The sequence below is a fragment of the Marmota monax genome, unplaced genomic scaffold, assembly GCF_021218885.2.
Source record: "Marmota monax isolate L192 unplaced genomic scaffold, Marmota_monax_Labrador192_F-V1.1 WCK01_AAM20220418_F8-fsc00070, whole genome shotgun sequence".
In the NCBI taxonomy this organism is placed as follows: Eukaryota; Metazoa; Chordata; class Mammalia; order Rodentia; family Sciuridae; genus Marmota; species Marmota monax.
Window position 1 is genome coordinate 9,943,254 of NW_026692116.1, and position 20,410 is coordinate 9,963,663.

General features: G+C 36.4%; 1 non-coding gene across 1 annotated transcript; it reads right to left on the reverse strand.

The window, feature by feature from the left end:
- Nucleotides 1-614: 614 nt before the first annotated feature.
- On the reverse strand, nucleotides 615-751 carry LOC124105504 (small nucleolar RNA SNORA70). Its single transcript, XR_006855751.1, has one exon. It is a non-coding gene; the product is annotated as a small nucleolar RNA SNORA70 (small nucleolar RNA).
- Between the last annotated feature and the right edge of the window lie 19,659 nt (nucleotides 752-20,410).

The window sequence follows — 20,410 nt, forward strand, 5'->3', positions numbered from 1 at the left end:
TTTACATAATTCTCTACTAGAAAAATTTTAAGAAAATAGGAATTTTTCTTCAGCATGGATGATACATTTTCTTTTTACTATTGCTCATTTAGAATAGCTTTCTGTTTTTTCATTATTATTGGTAATTACTGGGTAAGTCTGTCATTTCTTCTGTGTGTGTGTGTGTGTGTGTGTGTGTGTGTGTGTTTGGATATAATACAGGATTTATTGGTGAGTGTGGTTAAGGAGGGGAAAATACTATGGAAGCCCTCATGACTGCAGGGTCTACCACTTGTCGATGGGACCACAAATGGGTTTATATTTGACCCCACAGCCATCAGGAATAAGCCGCTTCTCAGCCAACATGCCTTCAAATTCATCAGCATTAAATTTGGTAAAGTCCCACTTATTTGAGAATGTGGATCTTCTGGTGGCTGTGGAACTTGAACTTGGCCCCATAGGGTCTCGTATATATGTTCCTTGTTCTGCAACTTGGTGTGGATGTACATGATGACTTAGCTAATGTGAACCCTGGCCACCATGCCCTGGGATTCCCCAAAGGCACCCCACACACCTGTATGGAGCCTAGATTGGGGACAGCATGAGACCAGAGACACAAACATCCCACTGGAAAGCACTGTCTCCAAGGTCCCTTAGGGCAACCCATTCAAGCAACAGGCCACATATATACTAAAGATACTGCTGTTTGCAGCCTTACACAGTGGGTTACCATTAGTAAAGGAATCCAGTCAGTCAGCCTAATTAACTACAGATTTTCCCAGTTTCTTAGCACTTAGGAAATGACTCTTGCTGGGGTAAGTGCTTGGCACCTCCAGCCCTTTGATTGGCAAGACTTCTACTGTAACACCTCAGCTAGTTCTGGCAGGTTCTTTCTGCCCCACTTTCTCGCCCACCTGAGTGAGTTACTCACATAGTGCTTACTGTGCTTGCTTTTAAAATATATCTGGCACTTACACAGTGCTTACCATGCTCCAGGCACTGTTCTAAGCATTGCGTATATACTCAATCATGTAAGACTTGCAACAAACCCAACAAACAGCCCTTTAAGGTAGACTGTCCTACTACAACCCCCATTTTATTTTTTAAATTGATTTTATTTTTTAGATACGTGATAGCAGAATGCACTACAATTCTTTTTACACATATAAAGCACAATTTTTCATATCTCTGTATATAAAGTATGTTCACACCAATTTATGTTTGCATACATGTACTTTGGATAATGATGTCCATCACATTCCACCATCATTGCTAACCCCCTCCCTTCCCCTCCCACCCATCTTCCCTATCTAGAGTTCCTCTATTCCTCCCATGCTCCCCCTCCCTACCCCACTATGAGTCAGTCATCTTATATCAGAGAAAATACAAGCCCCATTTTAAAGATGAGGAAATTGAAGCATCAAGAAGTTAAGAGCCAGGAGTCTAAGCCAAGCAACCTTGGCTCCAAATCCCTGAACTTAATCAATCCACTCTGCTTCACCACCTCATGATTCACACAAATAAAACCACTACTGTGCCACATAGCATTAAGGAGCTGTACCAAGCCTTTACACCTCCGCAATAGGAAAAGGTCAAAGAAATCCTCCCTGAATGGGTAGCTGAAGGATGAGTTAGGTAGGCAAGGGTGAGAGGAGCATTCTTAGGAGGGGCCAATAGGTAGAGAAGGTTTGTGGTGGAGCATGGTGGACTAAAGCTTGGACCAATGCTAGCTGCCAGGAGCAGGAGGATGGTAGAGTTGATGAGTGAGCCTGTGGAGGGTAGACAGAGGAGGGCTGAGGAAGATCATTCAGGTCCTCCCTTCTAAAGACAGTTTAAAAAATATTGTTTTAATCTGTATTTTTCTGATTAATAATTAATTTTCCACTTTAAAATGTAGATTAGCCACACATTTTTTCTCTCTCTCTTTCTAAAAGAGAAGGTTGAGTTGGTGTTATAGCTTAGTAGTTCAATAGTAGAGTACTTGCCTAGCATGAATGAGGCCCCCAACACCACCATCACTACCGAGAGAGAGAGAGAGAGAGAGAGAGAGAGAGAGAGAGAGAGAGAAGAGTAAGTTTATGAAATGGATATAAAGGCTCACAAGATATGTATAAACTATTGTTTTTATTTTTCTTTGTTGCTATTGTTGGGAAGAGTTTGTCTGTTCACCATTTTGGAGCCAGTTCATCATGTTTGGAAGCAGAAGTATCAAGATGAAAGCTAAAGCCTACCAGAAAAAGAATAATTAGAAGAGAATTCCAACATTTCAATGTCAATTGGCAGAGGATGAACCTGCAAAGGAGATTTTTAAGAGAGAAAGAAAACTATCCAAGAAGAGGAAACTTAAGAGAACATTAAGTCAATTGGAGACAAGAAGGGAGAGGTTAGCAATGTCAGATGACAGGAGACACAAAGTAAGATGGAAAATGGGATTTAACGCTGTGGAAATCACCAGTGACCTCAGCAGAAGCTGTGGAGACAGAGCAGTGGTTTTCAATTGGGGAGAGATTTTGCCCCACAATGATCATTTGGCAATGTCAGAAGGGCAGGGATAGGCTACTGGAGCAGTAGACTTCTACTGGCATCTAAGTATCCTAAAGCACAATATAGTCCTCACTCAAAAAGAAAAAAATACACACACACACGTGTGTGTGTATTATACTAGCTACTTACATAGTGCTTACATTGCACTGTTGGCATTTTAAGTTAACTAATTTATTTAGCTAACCTAAAATGCCAATAGTGCAGCAGGTAAAAAACTCAAAGGTAGAGACAGAGCCATGAAGGCAGAGGTTAGATTAGAGAGGTTCAGAAACTCATAGGGGGACAAATCCCTCCATTATGTTTAACTATAATACACCAAAAAAAGATGTGGGGGGAAGAGTTAAAAAGGAAAAAATAAATAAAAATAAAAATTTTAAATCAGTTTTTTAAAAAAAGAAATGACTAGGGGGAGAAATAGAAACAGTAGATATATAGACACACCTTTGAATTTTTTTTTCTCTGAAAAGAAGAAGAAGTAGGACAGTAGCTAGAAAGGAATGAGGGACTCAAATGAGAATTTTCTTTCTCTTTCCAGTTCTTTGTCTTAATTGGGGAAAATTTTTGCCTGTTTTTAAAAGCTCTAATTGAAAAAGAGTTTGAGCATTCAGATTAGAGAAAAGACCATCTATAATTTAAGATTGCTGAGAAGGCGGAAGCAGAAAAAAATAAAAGAGGAATATTTGGCCTTAAGAGAAATAGTTATAACTCTATGGTAAAAGAAGGAAAATAGAACAGTGGATAGAGATGCAGTTAAGGCTGTGATTTGGAAATGGGACTTATTAGATATGGAAAATGACAAACCCCAAAAGTAGTGAGTCCTGGGGAAAGGGGGAGTGAGAAGGAAAGCCATACATTGAGAGCATTGATCCTTTCCCAATACATTCTTTCCCTATGATAAAACAAACCCTGGGGAAGAGGTGTCCATCAAACCTGGAAAGGTAGTCTCTGGGAAGAGGCCAAAGCATTAATCCTTCTGTAAACAAATCCTTTCCAGATACCAACCACTGACCCCAGGCCCTCCATCAGGTCCAATAAGATAAATCCCAGAAACTGATCACTGACCCTATACTCCCTCCCATTTCACTGCGTAAAACAGACCCCAAATTCCTAAGCACTAAAACTGACCCCTTCACTGATTGATAGAACAAACTCGAAATTCCTGGGTGCCCAAAGAAAATTGATATGTTCATTAGATTACCTCTCAGAATAACCTATATAAGCCCAAGCCCTTTCTTTGATAGGGGGCTCATTTTCCACTAGGAAAGTGGGTCCCACACTCCTCCTTTCTTCTCTGCACCCCCTTCTCCTGTGTGAAACTTCGTTCCTGAATAAAGCACTGAGCTGATTTGTGAAGTTTGTGTTTGTCCCCATCTTTTTGCGCAAACAGGACTGGTGATTGAGTTCCCATTTAATGGCTTCCACTTTCCTCTGGAACAGTCAAGACCATCTTCTGAGAATCACAGGGAATAAGAGGAAAATTTGAGGAGGCTTGAAATAAATATTATCGACTGAAAATCATTACAGGATTCCTACATGCTATTGAGATCTATTGTTTTAAGTATTGTTTTGTGAAATCGATATGCCCCATGGAGGCTCTCTCTCCAGAAGTGCTTGTTTGCTCATGGTACAGTTTATTATTTACAGTTGCAGTCCTTAGAAGATGCCACATAAAATGGACAGAATTGGAAGGGAGTTTAGGGTCCTGGCAAAAGCATTTTTGAAAAATACATCAGACAGGCTGGACACAGCAGCACATGTCTATAATCCTAGTGACTCAGGAGGCTGAGGCAGGAGGATCACAAGTTCAAGGCCAGCTTCAGCAACTTAGCGAGACCCTCAGCAATTTAGCAAGATCTTGTCTCAAAATAAAAAAAAAAAAAAGGACCAGGGCTGTGGCTCAGTGGTTAATCACTCCTGGGTTTGGTCCTTGGTACCAAATAATAAAAAGAAAAGAAAAATATATCATGGAATTTTAGCCGGACAAGAAGTGATGTGAATAGAGTAACAGATGGATTGGGAGGAAAATGCACAAGTTAACAGACATACATGGAGGATATTTTATCCAACACAAAATATGAATGTCAAACCAAATTACAAGTAATACAAACTGAGATAGAGCACTTATATGAAATGTCTCAAAGCTAATCAATGACAGGGTACTCCAGGTACACAAAGTTTTGATTATCATCAATAGGTGTGTTGTGCAAGATGAGTCTCTATGGTGGTCATCTGAGGTTCACCAGAGCTCGGGATAAGTTTCACAATATTACATTGTAAGGCTTAAGAAATAGGTAACTTTTAATGTATCAGCAACAACAAATATAGCAAGTCCTTTGATTCTTTTTACCCATAAAAAGATACGTAGAGGCCAGGACCATCCGACGGACAGTCAGTCTAGTATTCAAGGAAAGAACCCCACACACATATAGTGTTGGTGGATAAGCATGATAGCAACATCATCAGAAGAGATATTCAGACAACTTGAAAATTAACATTAGGTTGAAATTTTGTGCTATCTAGAGAAGGTGACTGAAAGCTAGATGTTTAGCACCTGAGGATAGTGGGAACCATAGAAAATTATAGTTCCACATGAGAGAGAAATAATGAGAGGAAGGGGCTAGGGAGAAGATATATCCTTGCAGGGCATGACTCCAGTGACCTGCTCCCTCTAACTAGGTCCTACCTCCCAGGAGTCACTGAATGAATGGATTAATCAACTATTGAGGCCAGAACCCCCATGATCCAGTCATTTCCAAAAAAGCCCCACCTCTGAACAATAGACTTTGGTAGACATTCCAGATCCAAACCACAACAGTTCAGCTGGGGCTCCTCCCACTGGTTGGAGAATGGTTCCTGTTCCCACATGGCCCATCAGTTCCGGTAGACAAGAATTAGCTCACAGAGTTACTTGCAGACAATGCCACTGCTTTGCATTTATCATTCAATAAATAGCATTTAGACTAGCTCATTGTAAGCATCTCCTAGCAGACTTCTCTTTATTTCATCATCTGTGTGGTTTTTAGAGAAAATGAAGAAACAGAGGATATGGTTTCAAAATGAAGAGGGCTCTTAGAAACAAACCATAATGTTGTTGACACTTAAAAACCAAAATGCTTTAAGCTTATCTTACAGTGAGTATTTCTAAATATGACTTAGAGACATAAGCAAAAACAGTATGTGCATAAATACCTGAGTTTGTACATGACAGCATGTTCCATGAGGTTTTCTCTTTTATAACAAAGATGGAAAACAAAACTATAAAACAGAGAAGAGAACATGTCCAATATTTTTTCCCCATGCCTGTATGTGCTTATAATTCCAGCATTTGGGAGACAAACAGGAGCCCAGAGTTTGCCACCAGCCTGGGCAACATAGCAAAGTTCTGTCTCAAATATTTTTTTTCCTTAATTGATTCAGAGTTGTAGGATCAAAACAACCTAAGACTCTTTAAGTAGAACAAATTTAAAAATTTGTTTAAAAAAATAACATAAGGGCTGGGGTTGTGGCTCAGTGGTAGGGTGCTTGCCTAGCATGTGTGAGGTCCTGGGTTCAATCCTTAACACCACATAAAGATAAATAAATAAAAGCATTGTATCCATCTACAACTAAAAACTATTTTTTAAAAAATAAAATAACATAAGATTTATGACTAAGATACAAAATATAGCCAGGTGTGGTGGTGCACACTTGTAATCTCAGCGATTTGGGAGGCTGGGAGACTGAGGCAGGAGGATTGCAAGTTCGAAGCCAGTCTCAGCAATTTAGTGAGGTCCTAATGCAACTTTAAGAGACCCTGTCTTAAAAATTAAAAAAAAAATAAATAATTAAAAAAGGAAGGTTGAGGATGTAGCTCAGTGGTAAAACACTCAATCCCCAGTTCAATCCCCAGTACCCATCCACCCTCCCCAAAAAACGAAAGAAAATAAAAAATATATAAAATATACTTCTGAGATTCAAGTTTTCTATAATGTTGTAAAAATAAAATAAAATAAAAAGTAGAGCTTGACAACATCATGTATATCCACAAGACTGAGATCCTCATTTAGAATAAAATATATTACATGCTTATATAAACATATAAAATTAGATTCTATTGTCATGGATAACCAAAAAGAACAAATAAATTTTTAAAAAGTTGAATTTCACAGAGAAAGCTGCAACCTACTCTTAGTCTATAAAGTATTTCATTCAAAAGTTACTCTAGTCAGAATGGCAATTATCAAGAATGTAATAACAATAAATGTTGGTGAGGATGGGGAAAAAGGTACATGCATACATTGTTGGTGGGACTGCAAATTGGTGCAGCCAATATGGAAAGCAGTATGGAGATTCCTCAGAAAACTTGGAATGGAACCACCAATTGACCCAGTTATCCCACTTCTCAGCATATACCCAAAGGACTTAAAATCAGCATACTATAGTGATGCAACCACATCAATGTTTATAACAGCTTAATTCACAATAGCTGAGCTATAGAACCAACCTAAGTGCCCTTCAACAGGTTAATGTAAAAAGGAAATGTGGTACATATACACAATGGAATACTACTCAGCCATAAAGAAGAGTGAAATTATGGCATTTGCAGTAAATGGATGGAACTGGAGACTATAATACTAAGTGAAATAAGCCAATCCCAAAAAACTCAAGGCTTCGTGTTCTCCCTGATATAGATGCTAACTCACAATAAGTAAGAGTAGGGAAGAATAGAAGTTCACAGGATTAGACAAAGGGGAATGAAGGGAAGGGATGGGGGATGAGAATAGGAAAGACAGTAGAATGAATATATATAAATGTATATGTTTATATATGAATGCATGACTAGTATAACTACACATTCTGTACAACCACAAGAATGGGAAGTTATACTCCATGTATAGATAATATATCAAAGTACATTCTACAGTTGTATACAACTAGGAAGAACAAATAAAAAAATTAAAAGTTACTCTAAATCTACCTAAAACATTTTTTTATTAAAATTAAAATTTTATTAATATTAAAATTAATGGCAACTCACCTTTGCTGAGAATTGGACAGCAAACAGAACCTCAGCACACGAGTGCTATTGAGGGAGATGTCCTAGGAGAAAAGGCGCCTTCAGGTTGATCAGAGAGTGGACACAGCCTCTGAAAGCTACAGAAAATACTCTACTTCCAGAAAACAAAAAGCACTAAGAAGAAAGAGGTGAAAATAAGGAGAACTTAAAAGAAAAAAAAAGTCTCTCTTCTTTGACAAAATAAAAGAGGGACAGCTTAGGGCACACTTAGGGATAGGTCTTAGAATTAAAAATAAAAAAGTCATCCAACTGAATTGGCTGTGATTCTCTATAGATCCCATTAATGTAGGAAGTAGAGGATCCATAAACACGGAAGTTTAAGAAATCAACAACTTGGGACACAAAGGCATGATTAGTGCTTCTCAAGTTCAAATGTGTTCATAAATAATCTGGAGATTTTGTTGAAATGCAGACTCTGACTCAGCAGGTCCAGTTTTAGGCCTGAGAGTCTGCATTTCTAACAAGCTTCCAAGTGATGCAGACGTTGCTAGTCTTTGGATTAACCAAAGCAAAGCAAAGTACCGAGAACATCCAGGGAACCCGAACAGAAACTCTCCACATGTGTATTCAGCCATACAAACACACAGCCCTCACAAGATAAGCGAATGGTTGGCATGGGGAAACAGAGGCTGCTGTGTTTACCTATGACTTCATTTTCCAGTACCATGGATTTGATGGCTTTCTTTTCTTCACAAAACTGTGGCAAGGATTAAAGGGAATTCTAAATATTGCAATACCTAAAAAATCTGTAAAGGACTGCTTAAGTATCAAATGATATCACTGACATTGAAGTTTAATTTAGCATATGAATAAACTACTTTAAATAGCAACTTCTCTACAGGTGGCATGATGAAGTAATGGGACTAAAGGGACAACTTGATCTGTAGTAATGTCATTAAATAAAATGCAACTGACTTGCACAAGTTCAAGCACTCTCATAGGCATAGCCAGCAAGATACCATACCACCACGTTGTTCACTCGTTCCTTGAAAGAAAATTAATGCTGTACTTCATGATTTAGAATTTTCCTATGTTTGGTATTATAAGCCAATAAGATCATTATAAGATATGAGATAATTAGATTATCTTACATGAAGTTCCCAGGAAATATACAAGATATTCAGTGTCAAGGAACTTTGGAAACCCAGCGATAACGCAACTTATAGTAAATGTGACCACATGAACAAATTGTTTAACTGCAGAAAATTTGGAACATAAAAATAAAAAGTATTGTTTCCCATATTTTGTGCAATATTCATGCACACAAAAAAATCACATTATTTCACCAAGTATTTCTCAGAGATACTAATAAATCCCCCTAAGGATCTATGCTCACGGTATCTCAAGTGAAGAGATGGACATAAGACATGTGGAATGCCAGAACACAGAGTCCCTGTGGCTGAGCTTCTAATTAGGGGAGAAGACAGCTGTACTGAGCATCCTTGAGTTTTCCTGAAGGTCTGTCTGAAGTACAGCACAGGAGCAGCTCCTAACAGGAGTATTATGTAGCAGAAAGTGCAATGTCAACAGTGGACTAAGGATCAGAACTTACACAAGAGTCCCCAGGATTTCTGTACCCTCTGTGGAAGAGAGAGTCCTGGTACAAGTCTCAACATCCATGAAGCCTTTCCTCATTCTGTGCTTCCTTGTCTTGCTGAATGAGGACAGATCAATGAAGGCATGCCAGGGTTTCTTTGATGTACTGCCTGGAAGGCAGCAATCTCGTGAATTAAGTAGCCCCCAAGACCTTCAAGTCTTCCTGAAGTGCAGTATCATTGTCACTGTGTCTAGCAGAAATTCCTCTGATTTTTGTAATATGAATAGTATCAATTTGGGCAAATAGAAAATGTAGAGTTTTCTATTTATGTATTTTGTATTAGAGATCACTTTGTTGATACAAAATTAAGACTCTTAGAATGGCTTGTCTATACAGCTAGTTAATGGTTCAGTAAGTTCTAGAATTGTTTTCCTGACATGTACTGTTCTTCTTAATGTGGCCTTCTCTCCTAAACAGTAGGGAATAATGAGCACAGCAAAATTGTTTGACCTTTGATTTCAATGCTATTATTAACAATGTAACATAAAAGAATTAGAATGTTTCTCTTATTTTCATTACATTTAAAAATTTATGTTATAATATCAAAGAATCAATAAGACTTATTGGTGCAGCAGGATGGATCCACATGAAATAATTATAATAGTTCAAAGGCTCAATTTTGACTTGGTACAGAGTTAATGTATATGCCATATACATGCACTTCAAAAATACATTATTACCAAATTTAAGCCTTTTTTTTATACCAGAGATTGAACCCAGGGGCATTCTATCTCTGAGCTACACCCACCAGCCCTTTTCATTTTTTTCTTTTGAATGGAGTATCACTGAATTGTTGAGATTAGCCTTAAACTTGAAATCTTCCTGCCTTGGCCTCCTGAGCCTCTGGGACTACAGATGTCTGCCTCTATGCCAACCAACTGCATATATATATATATATATATATATATATATATATATATATATAATTTTATTAGTGCATTATAGTTATACATAATGATGGAGTTCACTTTGACATAATCATACCTTCATGGAATATAATTTGTTCCATTCTAATCCCCAGTAGCTTCACTTTCCCTTCTCTTCTACTTTTCCTCTGCTCTGATCTTCCTTCTATTTGTTGATTGATTTTTATAATTGGTGCTTTATAGCTATACATAAAGGTGGAATTCACTACGGTATATTCACATATGTACATAGCATAATTTGGTCAGTTTCATTCTGCAGTTCCTCCCTTTTCCCATCCCTCTTCTCCTTCCCCCTGAATCTCCTTCCTCTAGTTCACTGATCTCCTTTCTGTTTTCATGAGATTTCCCCCCTTTTTATTTCTTTACTTCTTTCTAGCTTCAACATATAAGGGAATACATTTGATCCTTTACTTTCTGAGTCTGGCTTGTTTAACTTAGCATGACGTTCCCCAATTCCATCCACTTACCAGCAAATGCCATCATTTCTTTCTTCTTTATGGCTGAGCAAAATTCCATTGTATATGTATACACCACATTTTCTTTATCCATTTCTTGGTTGATGGGTACCTGGGTGGCTTTCATAATTGGCTATTATGAATTGTGCTACTGTAAGCATTGATATGCCTGTATCACTACAGTATGCTGACTTCAGTTCCTTTGGACATATACCAAGGAGTGGGATAGCTGGGTCATATGGTTGTTCTATTCCCGGTCTCTTGAGGAATTTCCATATGGCTTTCCAAAGTGATTGTACTAAATTATAGTCTCACTAACAATAAATGTGTGTGCCTCCTCACTATCATTTATTATTATTCTTAATGATTGCCTTTCTAATTAGAATATTAGATGAAATTTCAATGTAGTTTTGATTAGTTTTTTCCTTGATTACTAGAAATGTTTAACATTTTTCATATATTTAGTGGCCATTTGTATTTTTTCTTTTGAGAAATGTCTGTTCAGTTCTTTTCCACATTTATTAATTGGGTTATTTGGGTTGTTTTTTTTTTTGGTGTCAGTTTTTTTGAGTTTTTTATATATTCTTAATATTAATTGCCAGTTGAGGAGTAGGTGGCAAAGATTTTCTCCTATTCTGTAGGCTTTCTCTTCGTGCTCTTAATCATTTCCTTGTCTGTGCGTTTTAATTTGATATTGTCCCACTTGCTGATTCCTGGGTTTATTTCTTGAGTTTTAGGGGTCTTGTTAAGGAAGTTGGTGCCTGCACAATATGTTGGGTTGTTGACCCTATGTTTTCTTCTAGCAGTTCAGTTGCAGTTTCCAATTTAATTTCTAAGTCTTTGATACACTTTGAGTTGAACCTTGTGCAGGGAGACAGGGATCTTGTTTTGGTTTTCTACGTGTGGATACCCAGTTTCCCTAGCACTATTTGTTTGATACCTTTGTGGAGTATCAAATGACTGTGTTCTAAGAAGTTTATCTCTGCGTTTTCTGTTCTGTTCCATTGATTTTCACGTCTATTTGATGCCAATACCATGGCATTTTTGTTACTGTAGCTCTGTGGTATAATTGGAGATCTGGTATCTGATGCCTCATTCTTCTTGCTAAACATTTTCTTTTGGCTATTCTGGGTTGTTTATTCTTTTACATGAATTTTAGTACTTTTTTTGCTACTTCTGTATCATTGGTATCTTGATGGGGATTGCATTGAGTTTGTATAATGCTTTTGGTAATATGACCATTTGGCAATATTAATTTTGCCTATCTAAGAACATGGGAGGTCTTTCCAACTTCTAAGGTCTTCAGTTTCTTTCTTCAGTGTTTTATAATTTTTATTGTAGAGATCTTTCACCTCCTTGGTTAGATTTATTCCCAATTTTTGTTTTATTTTGTTTGAAGTTATTATGAATAGAATGGTTTTCCTGACTTCCTTCTCAGCAGATTCGTTGTTGGAGGATAGGAAAGCTATAGATTTTTGTATGTTGATCTTGTATCCTGCAATTTTGCTAAATTAATTTATTGGCTCTAGAAGTCTTATGGTGAAGTTTTTTGAGTCTTCTACATATAGGATCCTGTGATCAGTAAACAGAGATAAGTTGACTTCTTTTCCTATTTGTATTCCTTTAATTTCCTTCTTTGCCTGGTTGCTCTGGCTAGAGTTTTAAGAACTGTATTGAAAAGAAATGGTGAGAGTGCACATCCTTGTTTTGTTCCTGATTTTAGAGGAATGCTTTCAGTTTTTCTCCATTCAATGATTTTGTTTTTGAGTTTGCCATATATAGCCTTTATTATGTTGAGGTAAGTTCCCTCAATCCCTAGTTTCTTTAGGATTTTTAACATGAATGGGTATTGGATTTTGTTGAAGGCTCTTTCTGCATCTATTGAGATGATTATGTGGTTCTTATCCTTAATTCTACTTTATGTTGTGAGTTATATTTATTGATTTATTGACACAGCCTTGCAATCCTGGGATGAAACCAACTTGATTGTGATGTACAATCTTCTTAATGTGTTTTTGAATGCAGTTTCCTTACATTTTAATGAGGTTTTTTGCATCTGTAAAATGGGCTCTATTTAGTATTTATATAAACTAAGGTTTGCTTTTTTTCCCCTTGATGTATCTTTGTTGGGTTTTTGTTTTAAGGTGGTACTGGCTTCATAGAATGAATCTGGGAGTGTTGCCTTCCTTTCTATTTCATAGAACAATGTGAGCAAGATTAGCTTTTGTTCTAAAGGTCTGGTAGAATTCAGCTGAGAATCCATCTGGTCTTGAGAGGTTTTTACTCTTTGCTGTTGTTGTTGTTAGAAGGCTTTTAATTGCTCCTTTAATCTCATTGCTTGATATTAGTCTGTTTAGGTTTTCTATATCCTCTTAATTCAGTTTGATAGCTTATATTTGTCTAAAATATAGTCTAGATTTTCAGGTTTATTGGAGTATAAATTTTCAAAATTATTCCTAATGATCCTCTGGATTTCAGAAATGTCTGTGGTGATTCCTTCCTTCCTTCCTTCCTTCCTTCCTTCCTTCCTTCCTTCCTTCCTTCTTTCCTTCCTTCATTTTTGTACCAGGGATTGAACTCAGGAGCACTCAACCACAGAGCCACAATCCCAGCCCTATTTTCTATTTTATTTAAAGCCAGGGTCTCATTGACTTGCTTAGTGCTTGGCTGTTTCTGAGGCTGGCTTTGAACTTGTTATCCTCCTGCCTCGGCCTTCTGAGCTGCTGGGATTACGTATGTACCACTGTGTCCAGCAATATCTCCTTTCTGATCTCTAATTTTATTGATTTGGGACTTCTCTTTCTTTTGATTATTTTGGCTAAGTTCTTATCAATCTTTTTTATCTTTTCAAAGAACCAAAGCATTGATCCTTTGTATTTTTTTCTCAATTTCATAATTTCAGTTCTGATCTTAATTATTTCCTGTCTTCCACTGATTAGGGAATTAGTTTGTTTTGCTATTCTAGGACTTTGAGGGGGTAACATTTCTATCAGCTATTTGGGATCTTTCTGGTTCTTTGTTTCTTGCAGGCACTCTATGCTATAAACTTTATTTTTAGACCTGTCTTTCTGTACTGCAGAGATTTTTATATATTGTATCTCAGTTCTCATTTGTTTTAATTTTTTTTCATTTCTCTCCTTATTTCTTCTATGATCCATTACTCATTCAAAAGTGTATTATTGAATCTCAACGTGTCAAATATTATCTTGGTTTTTATCTTACTATTGATTCCTAATTTAATTCCATTATTTTCTGCTAGAATCCAAGGAATTTTCTATATTCATTTTGTATTTGCTAGGACTTGTTTTCTATACTAAAGCATGATCTATTTTAGAGAAGGTTCTGCATGCATCTGAGAAGAAAGTTAATTTAGTTGTTGATGGAAATAGATGTTTGTTAGGTTCATTTGTCAAATAGTACTTTTTAGTTCTGAAGAGTCTTCTTAGTTTATGTCTGGATGACCTATATTTTGGTGAGAGAAGGTGTGTTAAAATTACAGAGTATTATTGTAATGGGCTCTATTTTAATCTTTATATGAAGTAGGATTTGATTTATATACTAACATTTGAGGCATAAATATTTCCAATTATTATATATTTTTGTTGGATGATTCCCTTAACCTGTATGAAATGACTTTTTTGTCTCTTCCAATTAATTTTGACTTGAAGTCTACTTTGTCTGATATTAGAATAGCTAGTCCTGCTTGCTTTCTGTCTCAATTTGCATGGTATATCTTTATCCATCCTTTTACCTTCAGCTAGTGTATATCTTTGCCTGTAAGGTGAGTCTCTTGTAAATGAAATAAATGGTTGAGTCTTGTTTTTTCATCCACTCTACCAATCTATGTCTTTTGATTAGAGAATTGAGACCATTTACGTTCAATGTTATTACAGAGAGATGATTTTTTTTATCTTTTCCACTTTTATTAAATCTAAAATTCAGACTCTCCTTTAATTGATTATTGCTCTAGTGATATCCAATTAGTCACTGGTTTTGATGTTTACTTTTTATTTCTTTCATGTGAACTATTTCATGAAGTATGTTTTATAGTGGTTTAATGGTTATGAATTATCTTAGTTTCTGCTTTTTGTGGAAGATTTTTACTTCATCTTCAATTCCGAAGGAGAGCTTTAATGGATATAGCAACTTGGCTGGCACTTCTTATCTTTCAGGTCTTTGCATATATTATTGCAAATCTTCCTGGCTTTTAGTGTCTGGATTGAGATATCTGTGGAAATTCTTTAAAGGTGACAGGTTTATCTTTAAAGGTGACATGCCATTTTTCCTTGAAGCTTTTAAAATTCTATATTTGTTCTGTGTATTAGACATTTTAACTTTAATATGTCTTGGTAAAGATTGCTTTTGGTATTGTCTATTTAGGGTTCTAAAGGCCTCTGGTATTTTTGAGATTGTCATTCCTAAGATTTGAGAAATTTTCTAACATAATTTCACTGAAAAGATGCATTACTTTAGTTTATAGGTCTCTTCATATTATCCCAGATTTCTTATATATTCTAGTCATGATCTCTTATCTTTTTGCTATTGTTGACTTTGTTTGCAAGACTACATAATTTATCTTCAAGGCTTGAGAAATCTATCTTCTATGTGATCTAATCTATAAGTGATGCTTTCAATTGAATTTTTAATTTGATTTATTGAGTCTGTCATTTCCAGAATTTTTATTTTGTTTGTTTCTTAGATCTTCTTTTAGTTCACTGAACATTTTAATTATCAACTTTCTAAATTATTTTTTCTGGCATTTCCTCTACTGTGGTGTCAATGGCATCAATCGTGTTGTGAGTTATTTGGGGTGGCTTGTCCCTTGGGGATTTTTTTTTTTTGATTATTAGTATTTTTACCTACCTTCTGGGATAATTAACCCTCCTATTTTTATATAAGTGCTTTTTTAGTGAGCTGCTTTTTCTTTACTATGAGTCCTGGATTGAACAAATGTCTTGGTGTTGCTATTTTCACTCAATTTGAACTTGATAGTATGTTCAGTCTCTAACAGCACATTGAAAGGTGATACTAATCCCCAGTGATTACAGCAACTTCAGAACAATGCTTCAGAGTAATAAATCATTTTTAAAAATATATTAAAAATGTTATCCAGAGGTTCACTAATCTGGTGGTAAATGGGATTTTTTTTTCTTGGTTGAGAAATTAGATAAAGAAAGTAAAATTGCACTTAGACTACATTTGTTTTCTGGTCAGCTCTTCTCACACAGCTTCAATTATGGGTTGTGGAGGAATCAGGACCTACTATTTATTTCTCCTCCATCATTTTCTGGGAATTTGTTTATTTATTCATTTATGCATTTATTCATTTTGCTGGAGGTTTTTAAAGTATATTACTTTCTTTCTGGGGTTTCAGTTATTTTTCAGTTCATTTATTCTCAGCTCTGCTCCAAAGTGGTCAAACTTCTTATGGGATTCTCTATGCAGAGTTTCATTCCCGTCTTGGCTGGATAGCTCTGATGCCCCCTCCTTCTAGGAGTCCCAGACCCTGTTCTGGGGTGAGGAGAGTGGAATACTTCAGTCTATCCTCCAGTCCTTTATAGTCTCTAAAGAGATGACTCATGGATCATCAAATTTGGTTTACATTTAATTGGTCTCGGTCCCCACACCCCTGGTATCAGCCAGGCTTCTTAGCCCAGAGCTTAGACCACCTGTTTCAAGTGAAAGAGTCCTTCATTCTTCTTAGCTTTGTTGACTCAATTTTCTGGTGCTTAAGTTCTGTTTTAAATCACTCTTTGGGAGCTGCTATTATAATAATGTGGCTTCCTCTGAATCATTTTATTCCATTCTCCAAAGGATAAACTACATGGATTAAAAGAATATTAAGAATATAGTTCATGGGACTGGGGTTGTAGCTCACTGGTAGAGCGCTTGCCTAGCATGTGTGAGGCATTGGGTTCAATTCTCAGCATCATATACAAATGAATAAAATAAAGATTCATGAAAAAAATATATGGAAGAATATAGTTCATTAAGAGTAAAAAGGCTGGGGTATAAAGGCAAAAGGACAGTTGGGATATTCAAAAGTTAAGAGGAGAGAAAGTGGAATAAAGGTAGTACATAAAGGTCCTAAAGAGGGAGAAACTGAAGAAGTAGAGGAAAGAGAACTGGATATTTTGCTATCAGAGGGAGAGGTGAGGAGAAAAAGCATAATAAAGCAAGTGAACAAATAGAGCAAAGCAACACCAACCTCCCCAAACCAAACAAAAACACTAAAAATACAAAAAAGCAATTACTACCTTTTAGAAAAATGTAATCAAACAGTAAAATACTAATAAAAGGAAAAGAAATAATAAAATAGGAGGGAAACAGAAATGTGTGTGTGTGTGTGTGTGTATGTGTATGTGCATATGTGTATAACAAATCAGCAAATATAACCAGAACCATAGCTTTGTTGACTCAATTTTCTGGTGCTAAACTACTGCTTTAAATCACTCTTGGGGAGCTGCTATTATAATAATGTGGCTTCCTCTCGATCGTTTTATTAAATGATTTATTAAATTTTTTATCAAATAATTTATCATTTTATTAAATCATTTATCAGATATAACTAGAACCAGATCTAGTTTTCTTTTCTCAACCTCTTCACTTTCTCCCTCTCTAAGGTCTTCATGTACTACCTTTATTCCACTTTTTCTCCTCTTACTTTTTTGAATGTGCCAACTTTCCTTTTGCCTTTATACCCCAGCTTTTTTTTTTACTGTTAATGAACTCTATTCTTTCTCATATACATAAAACAAGAAAAAGAAAGATTCTTAACTAAAAATGCTAGGATTTTTTCATTGAGGTGGCTGAAGTTGTGCATATTTTCATCTTATCCCAAACTGTCCTTCTGTCACCTACTTCTTGTGCTAAATGCCCCTTAGAGACAGCAAGGACAGGATGTTATTAAACCCATCCTGCTTTTGTGATTTTCAATACTCTTCATGTTGGAGTTGCATAGAGGTGTAGCTGTCTGAAATTGCTCTCAGCTTCTCTACTCACCAGTACTAGGGGAATGGTACTGAAAGTTTCTTCTGTTGGGGTTTTGTGCAGACATCTTAGATTGCTGCTCTTACTGGTTGGAAGCAGTGGAGAGATCTATTAGGGAAGTTTTGACTGCTCGATTTGAGCTCTAAAGGGAACTTTGAACTTTTGTTTGGGGTATCTACTCTGAAGCAATTAAATCTTATACCCTAGGGCTGACTAGATGCCTATCTTGGGGCCATCTGGGTTTCTAGAGTCTTCTCAGAGTTCTACTGATAGGGTGAGGTAACCCACTATTGTGGGTGGATGGTGCACAGCAGATTTCCTGTGCCCCCCTGCCACCAAATATGAACTTCCAAGTCTCTGTCCCTGAATATAATCACACCCACCTATTCAATTTCCCTACTCCTTATCATCTAGTCCTTTGCACCACAGAGCTCAAAGAGAGAACGGCTTGCATTCTCCTCTGTATCTCTGTCTTGAATCCCTCTGGATTCACTATTCTCTATAACCATTTCGTTACTGTGATTTGCCAGGTGTACTTTAGGTCATTCAGTAAGCACAGGCTGAGAAACTATGGAAGTATTTGCTTAGGACTTTTGGTTTTGAAGGAAGAAGATTCAGCATAAACTCTTAGAGCTAGATCTCCACCTCAGTTCTTCACTTACAAGTTGAGAAACACGGAGCACATTTTGAATGCCAGATTCATGTGCAAGTTCAGAGTAACTTCTACAGGTGGTTATATGCCAAATTTGCCCGCTATGCTTCTCTTTTCCCTTTGTGTTGCCCTCCACCTCCTTGCAGAGACACAGCACCACCGCTGCTCCCCGCTCAGGAGTATTCCTTTCTATTCTCTGTTCACAACACCAGAATGGACTTCTCCAAATCTCTGATACACAAATATTGATATATAATAATTTTATTCAGACATCTTGTTATGAAGCAGTATTTCTGTGATTTCAATTCCAAACAGCAAAGCAAGTGGAAAGTGCCTCCTTCCTATACTCCACCATCTTGGAGCCCCAGCCTCAGAGATTTTGAAGATGTAACTATTGTGTTTGAATTTCCACATAAATTCTCTGTAGTAAAACACTTTTAAAAATGAAAACTTATTATTATTTTTTTTAATTTATTTTTTTATTGGTTGTTCAAAACATTATAAAGCTATTGACATATCATATTTCATACAGTAGATTCAAGGTGGTTATGAACTCCCAATTTTACCCCAAATACAGATTGCAGAATCACATCGGTTACACATCCACATTTTTACATAATGCCCTATTAGTAACTGTTGTATTCTGCTACCTTTCCTATCCTCTACTATCCCTCCTCCCTCCCCTCCCATGAAAACTTATTGATATTTTTCTATGTGACTAAATGAGCAATCATTTGTACAAATAGGACATGTAGGTTATGTTGATGTAATAAACTTTCCAAAGTGCTGGTTAACTTCATCTGGTGCTTTTCTAATTTTCCATTATGTTGCATTCAAGATGTACAAGTCTTTTACCACTGTGTAAGCAGGAAAATGACTCTCACAGTCTCAGTAAATTGAGAAGGAGGCTTTTTTTAAACCTCAGGCAATTAAAATAGATTGGCCTTTGCAGTTATACCATTGACCTTTTCTCTGAGTCTACTCAATTGGCAGTGAAATATTTCTTCCAAGTACTCTGGTTGTGCTGGTCATCAAACTTAAAATCTATATAGTAACTATCATTCATAGATTATATATTGTATAATTTTATTTTCACACAATGTACTAACTATATGTTGATATTGTTCTGTATAACCTTGATAGCTTAGTCAAAGTAAATTTATTTTCCAATTCTGGCTGTAGATTGCCGTTTGGCCACCTACCATCTGACAGTCTATTAACTAAACTATTGAGAATTGAATAATACATTAATCTATAATGTTTTGAAAGATAAAGCGATCAGTAATGACATAGTAAAAAAAAAAACAGCACAGTCCTCTCTTAATACAAAATACTAAGTGTTTCAGTTCAATAATCTCAAGTCCGATGCCATAACTGCTTACCTTTGCAGTATTTGCAGAAGTCAAATACTTTCATATTTATACTTTACAGTAAATTAACTCCATGGAAGTTACTGAGTTTGATGTATTCTGTCTTGGGGAAAGAAGCAAGGATAAGGCAAGATATACACTATTGTTATTTGATTCACTCCCAAGATGTTAAGTGATTGCTATATCATAGACCAACTTATGCCTACTGGAGATTCAGGAGAAAAGATGCCTTCTCCTCACAAGGAGCTCACTCTTTGTTAGGGAAGACATGTTGTACTGCTATGGCAGGAAATCTGATGCATTCTTACAAATTCTTCCATTGCAAGAAGCTTGGTCTTGAGAAATTTGCTTGTTTACCATCCTTAATTAGGAAAGGAACCAATAAAAACAGTCTCAAGCAATTTTTTATTCATAGCTGTGAAAATAAAGTTTAAAAACTAACCAACACAGGGCTGGAGCTGGAACTCCGTGGAAAAGTGCTTGCCTAGCATGCTGAGGTACTGGGTTCAATCCTCAGCACCACATAAAAATTAACAAAATAAAGCATTCTGTCCATCTACAACTAAAAAAACAAAACAAAACAAACAAACAAAAATACCAAACTAACCAACACAAATGAGAAGAAGGGTGTTCCTTTTGAAAAAAATGGCAAATGCAGCAAAGTGAGCACCATCCTAGACATAAACATACCAGGAGTTTGAAAGAGTGGAAATGAGGAGTTATTTTTCATAAGTATAAAGTTTCAATTAAGATGAAAGAGACTCCTGGGACTGGAAATGTAGTCAGTGATAGGGCATTTTTCTAGCATGTATGAGGCACTGGATTCGATCTCCAGCACCAC